The sequence below is a fragment of the Tachypleus tridentatus genome, chromosome 5 (genome assembly GCF_004210375.1).
Source record: "Tachypleus tridentatus isolate NWPU-2018 chromosome 5, ASM421037v1, whole genome shotgun sequence".
Taxonomy (NCBI): Eukaryota; Metazoa; Arthropoda; class Merostomata; order Xiphosura; family Limulidae; genus Tachypleus; species Tachypleus tridentatus.
Genome location: NC_134829.1, coordinates 9,826,872 through 9,838,651, shown reverse-complemented (window position 1 = coordinate 9,838,651; position 11,780 = coordinate 9,826,872). Strand labels below are relative to the sequence as shown.

At 32.2% G+C, this 11,780-nt stretch overlaps 1 long non-coding RNA gene across 1 annotated transcript in view; it reads right to left on the bottom strand.

Annotated features, from left to right (window-relative positions):
- Nucleotides 1-725: 725 nt before the first annotated feature.
- LOC143250480 (uncharacterized) overlaps nt 726-11,780 on the bottom strand; it is a 31,145-nt gene continuing 20,090 nt past the window's right edge. The window contains exon 3 of the long non-coding RNA XR_013028207.1: nt 726-788. This is a non-coding gene — a long non-coding RNA (uncharacterized LOC143250480). The remainder of the gene's footprint in view (nt 789-11,780) is intronic.

Genomic DNA, 11,780 nt, shown 5'->3' with positions numbered 1-11,780 from the left:
TTTCTCAACCCAAACGAGCCATTTTTGCATATATATTTCTCTGCAAGTGGGTTTTCTCGACATCACTGGTTGTTGTCAAATATCATAAATATGATACATATTAATATTCAATTAACTTCTAAATTAAAATTAAAATTTCCAGCTATTTGAACTTGTAAGATGTAACATACATAACATAATAAAGACTTATTACAACAGATAAATTATAGTACATAACAATGTATATATAATAAAGATGGAAGAATTCATCTATCAGCATTCTTAAAATTATGTTAAATTTTCAAAATAGATAATAATACTGTCTTGTTGTTTAGAACATAGTAATCCTGAAGTGTAAATGTCCTACAAACACTCTTTTGTAGACTTTTAGTAAAACCTTTCACCTCAGAAAATTGACTAAAATCCTTTAACACAGTTGTAAAATAACTATTTTTTGCTTTTACAATTAAAGTTATACATGCACAAATACATTAAAAATCATGTAATTTGTTGAACACTTCAATAGAAACATCTGTCATGTCACAAGCAGAAATTTCTTTCATAGAAAGTTTTGTTTAAATGTTTTAATATACACTCCACACTAATTTCAATAGATTAGTGAAATAAGTAAAGAAATATTTCTGAACACAGAGTAAAAAAATACTTTTATTAAGACTATCAAACTAAATATATTTCTACTGCTTTTAATAATAGATATTTTTCTCAGATGAAAATAGAGGAATCCTTACCATATCTCCATTTCCATTAGGTACTTCAATAACTGTTGACTGATCAACTGGCAGAATATCCTAAATGTATATATTAAGCGTACATAAGATTATGAAAACAGATACCAGTGTACAGTTATATAATGTTATAAAACATAATTATTAAAAACACTACATGCTCTTTTACTATTATCACCCAATAAAACTCAAAGAATATTGAAATACTTCTAAGTTTTTTCAGGATTTTGTTAACTAATTGCAAGACAGTACCTCTAACATGCCATAATTCTTAACTTGCTCATTAGCACCTTGAGCTGCTGACAGATAATAATGAAGCATGAATATGAAAAGTAACAAAATGTACAAATATTCAATGAGATGACTGTAAAGAAATGAGAGTGAAAGCTGCAAGCTAAAAATAATGAGAAATTAAAAGCAAATCATCAAATAAGTAACAAAACAATGGAAATACACAGGAAAGTAGCAACCATTTGCTAGTTAATGCCTTCAATATATCTAATATGATGTAATGATACAATTAAAACATAAAAACACAGAGAATTAACATCCTTTAACAATGTCTGAGTCGGTTTCTACATAATGGTGCTTAGTGTTTCAGAATAATTGCAAAGACCTCAGTTGTTCACCAAGTACTGTTACATTAAAAGGCAGGAGACAGACAAAATATTTCACTGAAAGGTATGGTGCTGTTGGGGTAATTTCACGATAAAAAAACCCTTATTATACAAAGAAAATAGATTTTGCAAAATAGCATATCATGCTCTGTGGAACAATGGCACAAGAAGTGTTAAACTAACAATTTTAAATTTAAACTGTCTGGTGTTCAGTATTGACATACTGGGGTATGTTAATGGTTACATAGTTTATGGCACAATAAGTTTTATAATATAGTAAAGTGGAAGAGTGATTTGGTTGAGGTACAGCAAATACAGCAGTTTCTTCAAGATTCTTCACTTTTTGCAACCTATTTGAAATTACTAACTCAGACTCGATTGCTACAGAAAATTCTTCTGTAATGTGATAGAACTTTGCATGATAATCCCTTTATGAACTTCTCTAGAGAAATATTCTTGAAATCTGCAGATATAATGGTGGGATATATCTTCCCATGTAAGCAACACATTCTTGCATAAGTTTTTTTTTTTGGAACCTTTCTTGTCAAGCCCCTAACCTTAGCTCAAATGATAAACTTAGTTCACAACTGAGTTGAAACATTAGTGCAGCTCAGCCAATATTGAGCCTCAGTGACTTAACTGCTTATCAATCCTAATAAGTTAATAAGTGCTAATCAAGCACTTGTCCAACTAAACTAAGCATCAGTTATTGCACCACCTGTTCTTAAATCCATGAATATCAACTAGTTAGGAGACTAACATTGGTAGCAATACATTTTCCATGTTGTTTCAACCAGCATCAAGCTGAGATATCATCTGAGGATTGCATGACCATTGCATGCTTTCCCTCTATTGGGAGCTATGGTGGTAGTAGTACAACTACTGGCAAGGACTCCTGGCCAGACTGGTCAATGGTTAGAAGTTGAGCAAACAAGCAAATCTTGGTCATTAAAGTTGTGTCAGATGGAAACTGGTTAAAACCTATGAATGTGTCTTTATAGAGAAATGCAACAATGGCTAGGGCTCCTCATGAAAATGACATGCAGGAAATTGCAAAACAAGCAAGGACTACCATGTCAAGGATGAGCACAGCAAAAGGAGCTAGTTCACAAACTATTTTTCACAACACAGAATACTGAAAGAGTGAAAGAAAGAATTCACAAATAAGATGAAACTCTTTATCAATGTCAGATCCAAACTGCATGTATATAAGAAACATGCTGAAAAAAGCAGAGCTAGAAAAACTGGAAAATGGTATCAAGAAATAATGGTGCAATAATCTGCAAAGAGTTAAGGAATAGCATCACTGAAACCAAACATGTGAATGACAGGCCCACCTTCATGAGATTATATCTGGGTGTGGAGTACATTACAATGATGTACTCTTATGTACTAGAATCTGGATGTAATGATAGACAAAAGAACAATCTTGGGAGAAACTGGATGAACATGAGATTGGCATTCTTTTATATGCGTCAAAAGGTTTTAATTAGTTACATTCAAAATTTGATTAAACCACTTTCTTATCACTGTATACAAATATACTTGTCATAAAAATGTAGCTTGTAACCCAAATTCTATTAATATATGTTTTTAAGTTCTTAATTTCATAATACAATATAAAAAAGCCAAAACTTTCTATACTATGAGAATCGTGTTTTGATATCTAGGTATCTCCTCTTCTCTTATTTATTTACCATACATCTGAGAAGTAAGAAATTTAAAGTAAATTGGTCTTCAATATTATGTGGTTACAAAACTATCAAATAAGAAATCAGACCTCTCTTGCCATGCACACCTGCCACAGACTTTCTTTCAGAAATTGCCCATAGTTCTCTCACATCTAATACTATACTATTTATTACCAATTGAAAGCCAAGGTGTTAATCTATCAAATGAAGTATTACACTAAATTCATTTCTGTACACAGAATTGTCTATTTCACCTCAGTGCAAAATTTATTACGTGGGAAACACATCAACAAGCTTAGATTAATATTTAATGACTCCAGTTGCATAGTATATATCCAGAAAACTGTGATAGCTATAAAACATTGTTTACTTCTTGCATGTTACCATTTTGTGTACATTAGTTGAAAATTTAAACAAACAGAAAATTATTTAGTGATGTAATACAATTAGCAAACAAAAGTATGGTTACGTGTCACTGACAGTTGACAACAACAAAAAGACAACCCAGATAAGTACTTTATCTTTTTTTTTTTAATGTGTATTCTTTATTTACTATTATAAAAGTAACTGAAGTTTAAAAGTTAGATTAGGTAAAATAAAGAATAATAATACAAATTTTTCATGAAGTATGCTTGTGAGCAGTCTTTGTGTTATGTAATTTGATAGGACAAAATGAGCTACAATTCTCTAAGTGATTTACAGCTTACATGGCCCAAATATTCTCAAGACACAGTTATTCATGTTAATGGATATGGTAACGTAAGTGCACATGGGCTGCATCACTGCACATATAAAATACAAAAATAATTTTTTTTGCTGAGATATGGCTTATGTACTGAATCAAACACAGTGGCCCTGCTAACCTCTTTCAATTTTTGTGAACATTATCTCATATACACTTACTTCAATATGTGATGTGAATAACCAATCAGCAGCTTAAGATCTCTCCCTAGTGGTTTTTTCAGTCATTTTAATCTGTTAAAAGGATACCACATTATATCAAATCAAGATTTCAAGGAGATAGGCTGTGTTATTAGCCTACTCCAAGTTTCATTAAGCTTGTTAAATTATAGTGGAATTCTATGGTATTGATATAGTAATTTATTTTTTGGTTGTTCAACTGTATATATAAAGCAAAATATATTTTGTTTCATATCCTCCACTTGTGAAATTTTAAAAGGCTTAGCAAACTATGTCCAGCAGCAACCAAGTTCAAAGGTTGTAGCTACAAGAGATAATTATTTGCCTTACTTCATTTATTTTATACATTAAAAAAATTAAATTAACTTGTTTCTAAATAGTAATAATCTATACACTTGTATAATGTATAATAATTGAAAGAGAATGTATTTTACAAAATGCTAGTCCACTAAAACACAGCCGAGTTAGATCACTTTGTAAAGACTAAATGTCAGTTTTATATTATCAGATGTAGTAACACAAGTCACATGGGCCTCATCATTATACTTTTGATTCTGTTAGCCAGGCATGGCTGAAAGGTAAAAAAATAAAAATAATATATATATAAATGTATAATGTCATAATATTTAAGTTATTTACTCTAAACATTTATATTTTCATGTTATAATCTGTTGTCATTCTTGAACAAAAAAAGGAATAATTTATACTTATTTTCTAATTTTATATCATGGTTATGAGATTTCTCAAATCGATTGAACCCTAAGAGATTTGTTACTGAAAATAACAGATAAAACACAGTTTTCTTTAAAATATTTGAGAACTATCTGGACATAAGGATTTTGCATGTGAAATTTGAAAATTTTCAGATTCATAAAATAAAAACTACTTTGCACATTGGATAGGAAACATACAAAAATAAAAAAGGCACAAGTAAGACCATGCTTAAGAAATCTTATGACTTAATAAAAAAAAATCCGATAACTTGGGTATTAAAGCATCGTAATGTTTAATGATAATCTGCCACATTTCATGAACACACACTTACTAATTTAAAAGTTATTGCATGAAAACTATAAAAAGCACATAATGGTTATGAGGTCAGTCCCAGGGATCTGGGACTTAGCTCATGTTGCAAGAGGTAACACCCATAGGTTACTTACAACCTTCCTGCAAGATTATGAAGCTGAGAAAAACCATTTGCACAACATTTTGGTTCAACAAATGATTATAACAATTTCTCTTGAAATGTCCACAATCATAGTATGTACTCTGTCCCTCATGGTCAGTGTCATCTGGATAAAGGTAGTCACTGCTACTTTGCCATACTTTATCTTGTGATAAAGAGAAACCAAATTGAAGTAAAAATGTACCTCAGGACAGCTGGTATGGGTATTAACACTTTTAATGATAAAGCATAGGGGTCATTTCATGTCAAATCATCCAGGGAGCTACAGGTGACCCCCACAGAATGCCTTGAAAAAATTCACATGTGCTCATCTACCCATATAACGAAAAATTGCTAAATATTAGATCAATATCTCTGATAGTTTCTGATTTACAGCCCTGTAAAATTTAGTTGTTTTTTTTTAATTTTTGGCAAATAAGTAATGGTGCGAGAAGGCTGAAATTTGCTACGCTGACTAAATTAATCTCACAGAATTCAAAAATGGTCTCAAACCATGTTTATCTCTCTTAGGATTTGCATAGTGAGGCAGTAAAATCACCTGAAAACCCAAAATCATAAAAAACATTGGTTTATGTAATAAGCCATAGCTCTAAGACTTAATATGATGCAAAGCTGAATTTTGTTTTCTACTTTCCTATAACATATCAATTGATAAATCAGCAATTATTGTAATTAAAAGTCTGTTAGATCTCCTGTAAAAAATTTAGCTGCATGCAACTTTTATGATTTAGCTAAAATAGCCCTACTTCAGGCCACAGTTTGACCATGCCACCAGTAATTCAGCCTTTTCAGATTTTTTGCCATACATTCTTACATCTCTGAATATGATCTACAAAAAATATCAGGATGGTGTTTAACCTAATTAACTAAATTTTACAGGGCTGTACATCAGAAACTATTAGAGATATTGATCTAATCTTTGGCAATTTTTCATTATATGGGTAGATGAGCACATGTGAATTTTTTCAAGGCATTCTGAAGGGGTCACGTGGAAAATTTTCCAAAACCTGGATGATTTGACATGGAATGATCCATAGATGACCTAAGAAAGTCAAATGTTGTTCTCTGCTTTATTCTGAGTACTCATTGATATCTTAGTGTGAGTTATAAAACTATGTAGTGCTAGAGATTGGAAAATACCAAATTGAGCTCTAATCTATGAAGATGCAAGCAGCTCCAAATGTCACAATGTTTAAATTTACCCTCATTACCTCCCTTCCTTTTACAGGTTTACAGTCACTTACAAATTAAAAACTCCTCTCTTCTATGATTTCTAGAAGACAGCATTACCAAGAAAGGTAAGCACTTTTCTACTATAAGGTTCCAATTTATAGTACAGGGTGGACAAATTGCAAATTTCTAATAATAGAACAGTCCTGAACAACAGTATGGGGTGGAAAATGGAGGGTTTATTTTCTTCCATACTTCATAGCATGTGATCTTCTAGGTGGTTGGCTATTGAAAGGCATGGGTGTGTTTTTATGTTTGTGTTTTCTTATAGCAAAACCACATTGGATTAACTGCTCAGTCCACTGGAAAGGCATGGGAGTAAAAAAATGTGTACACATGTTTTTCAATTGAATCTTTGCTGATAATAAAATAAATATGCTGTAATGTTACTTTTATCAACCATCTAAGCAAAATGGCTAGTTATGGACTGGTAACCTGCCAATTCCCTTTACATTTAATTGAAAAGCTTCTATTTTGAGTTCTGAATAGGCCAGAGACTTATGCTGCCTTATGACATAACTCTTGACAGGCCACAGCGTGCTACAATTAGAAGGGCTAGCCTGCATTTGCTTGACCCTAAATGACTAACTTGAGCAATAGCCAATTGCAGATTCACCAGAAAAGCAAGGTAGTCAAGATTTTTCTCAAATAAATGATACTGGCAAATTTTCCTGCATTTTTGGACAAACTTTTATAATAATACAGTCCTGGATAAGTACTGTAAACAGGGTGGAAAAAGCCTGGAAATAAGTAGTCATACATGAACAATTATTCAGAATTGTTTAGTTCCTCTGTTTATCATGAAAGTGCTTTTACAACAATTTTAACAGTTTTCTCCCCAACTTCTTCAAATATAACCTAATTATATCACTGTTAAAAATAATTTTTCTATCTTTGCCCAAATTATTCTATTTTACATAGAGAAATTGCATTGCTATTAAACACCTGTTAAATAATGGCTATTCAACTGACTTTTTTGCAAATACTATATGCCATTTCCTAAATAAAGCATTCTAAGCATCAGTCAATGTGCACACCACTCCAAATTTATGCTTATTATTTCCCTTCTTTTATGAGTTCATAGTCCTAATAAATTAAAACCACTCTTCTCCACTAAAAATTCTACCTTCAGATCTAGCATCTGCATTAAACACATTTAAATTTAAAAATCAGTTACTTACATTTTGATGTTTGTGGCTCATGCATAAGAATATACAGTCATGTGAAAAGTTAGGGCACCCTATGAAAGCCTGTGTATTTTTGTAACATTTTTGGATATATAGATATTTAATCTCAATTTCAACAATACTGAGAGATTATAGGAATATAACTAAACAATTAAAACTGAAGAAAAGACTTTTCAAAATCTTCTGTAAATGTAATTCTACAAAAATGCATATTCTAACTGAGGAAAAAGTTAGGACACCCTTCCCCCTAATAGCTAGTGTTACCCCCTTTGGCTGAAATAACTGCAGTGAGACGCTTCTTATAGCCATCTACCAGTCTCTGACATCGGTCTGAAGAAAGTTTTCCCCACTCCTCAATGCAGAATTTTTCAGCTGTGAGATGTTTGAGGGGTTTCTTGCATGTACAGCCCGTTTCAAGTCACCCCACAGCATCTCAATGGGATTAAGATCTAGGCTTTGACTTGGCCATTCCAGGACTCTCCATTTCTTAGTTTTCAGCAAGTCCTTGGTGGAGTTACTGGTATGTTTTGGGTCATTGTCATGTTGCAGGGTCCAGTTCCGCTTCAGCCTTAATTTTCGTACAGATGGACTCACATGATCCTCAAGCACCCTTTGATACACAGTAGAATTCATGGTGGATTCTATGATTGTGAGCTGTCCAGGTCCTGCTGCAGCAAAGCAGCCCCAAACCATGACACTTTCACCTCCAAGCTTCACAGTTGGTATGAGGTTCTATTCCTGGAATGGTGTATTTGGTTTATGCCAAACATGTCCTCTGTTCTGGTGTCCAAATAATTCAATTCTGAACTCACCTGTCCAAAGAACATTATTCCAGAAGTCCTGGTCTTTGTCTACATTCTCTCTGGCAAACTTCAGTCTGGCCTTGATGTTTCTCTTAGAGAGCAAAGGTTTCCTCCTTGCACACCTCCCATGCAAGTTACACTTGTGCAGTCTCTTTCTGTTTGTAGAGGCATGCACTTTCACATCAACAGTAGCCAGAGCCTGCTATAGGTCCCGTGATAACATGTTAGGGTGTTTGGAGATCTCTTTTAGCATCTTGCGGTCTGCTCTCAGGGTGAACTTGCTTGGACGACCAGACCTGGTCATGTTGGCAATTGTTTTGAAAGCCCTCCACTTGTTGACTATTTTCCGGACAGTGAAATGGCTGATTTCAAAATCTTTTGGGATCTTTTTAAATCCCTTACCAGACTCATAAGCTGCTACAATTTTCTTTTTCAAGGCCTCAGACAGCTCTTTTGCTCTCACCATGGTGCTCACTCTCACTTCAACAGTCAAGAGTACACCAAACTAAATGTCTGAGGTTTAAATAGGGCAAGCCTCATTCAAAATGCTGAGCAACGATCTTCTAATCATGTTCACCTGGTGTGATACACCTGTGTGTGAGTTGAGCCATTTTAAGTGGGAATAAATGTGGGGGTGTTGTCCTAACTTTTTCCTCAGTTAGAATATGCATATTTGTAGAATTACATTTACAGAAGATCTTGAAAAGTTTTTTATTCAGTTTTAATTGTTTAGTTATATTCCTATAATCTATCAGTATTGTTGAAATTGAGATTAAATATCTATATATCCAAAAATGTTACACAAATACACAGGCTTTCATAGGGTGTCCTAACTTTTTCACATGACTGTATGTAGTGACACTAAGGTCATGTACATTAGAAAAACAAAACACTAGTTGAAAATTACAGTCTGTAAACATTTAGGATTTTCTAACAGAGATGATCATCTACTATCTAAACATATCCATTCATTCATATATTCAAAACAGAGGTCATAATGCTTGATCTAATGATTTATGTTTTATTTCTACAGGATATTTAGACCTTGAACTCTACTTTAAATAAAGTTTACCCATAGCTAAAAACTGCTTTACTGTTTACTTACAAATCCCTTTAGATCTAAAATTATTCGAAATTCATACACTTAAAACTCAAATGTTTTGCAATATATCTATAATTGTGTTTATTTTTATCCTTCTGTTTACCACTTTATTTAATAACTAAGTAAAAAAGTACCTAATAAAAGTATAGTTGTAGATAATATCTTTGTGACACTATTTTCAGATTTAGCCAAAGATGGAATAACTGTCAAACTTCATAAATAAAATGTTTTATGTTCTGTCAACCATCTTTATCTTCAAAATTGATTAAAATCATTAATGAGTTTGCTGATTACCTGATTAGCAAATTCCATTAATATCTCAGTTCTAAAGGGAGATATGCAATTTGTCCTTATTTCAATTACATAAAATAAAACTTACTGAAATTACCAATGTTATAACTTACATACCAAATATGGCGATAAGTGCTGATATGATATGCTACTTCTGATTCTAGAAGTAGAATTCTAGAAATATCTGACATGGCACTTACAAATGGCTGACTAGTATGCCACGTAGATTTTGTGCTCAATGTAAAGTTTATATTAAAGTTGGTGATAAAGCCCTTCATTGCTCTGGTGAGTGTCAAAAATGGTATCATTTAAGATGTAAGAACTTAACTGAACAGGATTTGGAATATTTAAATGAAATTGGGAAAAGTTATGAATGTGATTTTTGTATGAGAAAAAGAAAGTTAAGCCTAAATAGTGAAACTCCATTAAGAAGGACTGTGTCCATTTCGTTAGAGGGGGAGACAGTTAATCTTGTTGAGAATAGTGAGCTTGATTTAAATATGGGGGAGGCAGATATGAAGTGGCTTAAGACAAAAGTTACTGAAATTTTGTCAAGACTTGATGACTTTCACTTAATTAAAGTAAAGGTCGAAGAATTAGTGACTTCCTTTCAATATTATTCAGAGAAGGTAGAAACTATGAGTGAGGATATCACAACTTTGAGAGCTGAAGTTAAGGAGTGTAAACAGGAAAATAAAACATTAAAGCATGAAAATGAAGAATTGTGGAAGGAGATGGCAAGTTTTAGGAGGAAGATGTGTGAAGCGAACAATATTCTTATAACTATAATGTTTTGATTGGAGGTATTCCAGAGAAGCCTGATGAGAATTTGCAAGAAGTTGTTGAGAAGATTACAACTACTTTTGGGTTGACTGTGCTCTACAGATATTGACACTGTTCATCATATAGGAAAGAAAACAACTGAAAATAAGAGTCCGAGACAGATTGTTGTTAAGTTTTGTCGTAAGCAAATTAAATTTGATCTGCTTAAACTTAAGAAAACTAAATTTCGCTCTCTTAATACTAATGATATTAAGGTCTGTAATGAATCTTATCCAGTTTATGTTAACGAACATCTCTCCCATATTATCGTGATATTTTCATGCAAGCAAAGCGAAAACAGAAAGATCTTGGCTATAAATTTCTTTGGGTATCGAATGGTAATATTCTTATTAGGAAATCAGAAACTACTCAGCCCATTGTTTTACGTTGCTTGATTGATCTTAATAATTTATAAATACTGCAATGGCTGATGATTTTGATGATATTGTTGGTGTTACACCAACTTTGTCTTCTCTTTCTGATTTACCAAATGTTTTTCTGTTGGTCATTTAAATTTAATACATGTTAATATTCGAAGTCTTACTCAAAATTTTGACCAATTTCTTGTTTTTTACAATCAAGCATTGTTAAATTTCATATAATAGCTTTTTCTGAAACTTGGTTTGTTGAGGATGGATTTGTTTCCTTTTTTAGATTCCAGGTTACTCCTTTTATTCTTCATCTTCTGGTCTAAATAAGGCTAGTGGAGTGGCAGTTTTTGTTAAATTTGAGATACTGACTATGATAAAAGAAGTGCAGTACATTAAGTCTGATGCTTTAATTTTATTTTGTATGATTCAAAATAAGAAATTTAATCTCTTTGTTGTTTATCGATCTCCTAGATTGCCTGTATTGAAATTTATTGATGAGCTTTCATTAGAATTGAATTTATACAAATATGATATTAATATACTTGTTGGTGATTTTAATATAGATGTTTTGGCATTTGATGATGTTTGTTATAAAATGCATATTTTAAGTTTTTTGTCTGAGAACAATCTTCGTATTATTATTTCTTCTCCTACACGGATAACCAATGTTACTAATTCTTGTATTGATCATTTTTTAATTAGTGGAAATACTATTAAAAATTGTTATACTTATATTGTTGAGAGTTTTTTGACCGATCATTTTCCAATTGTTTTATGTATAGACATTTTATCGGATCTAGAACATGTCTCAAATGTTCAAAAGATTAAGTTTAA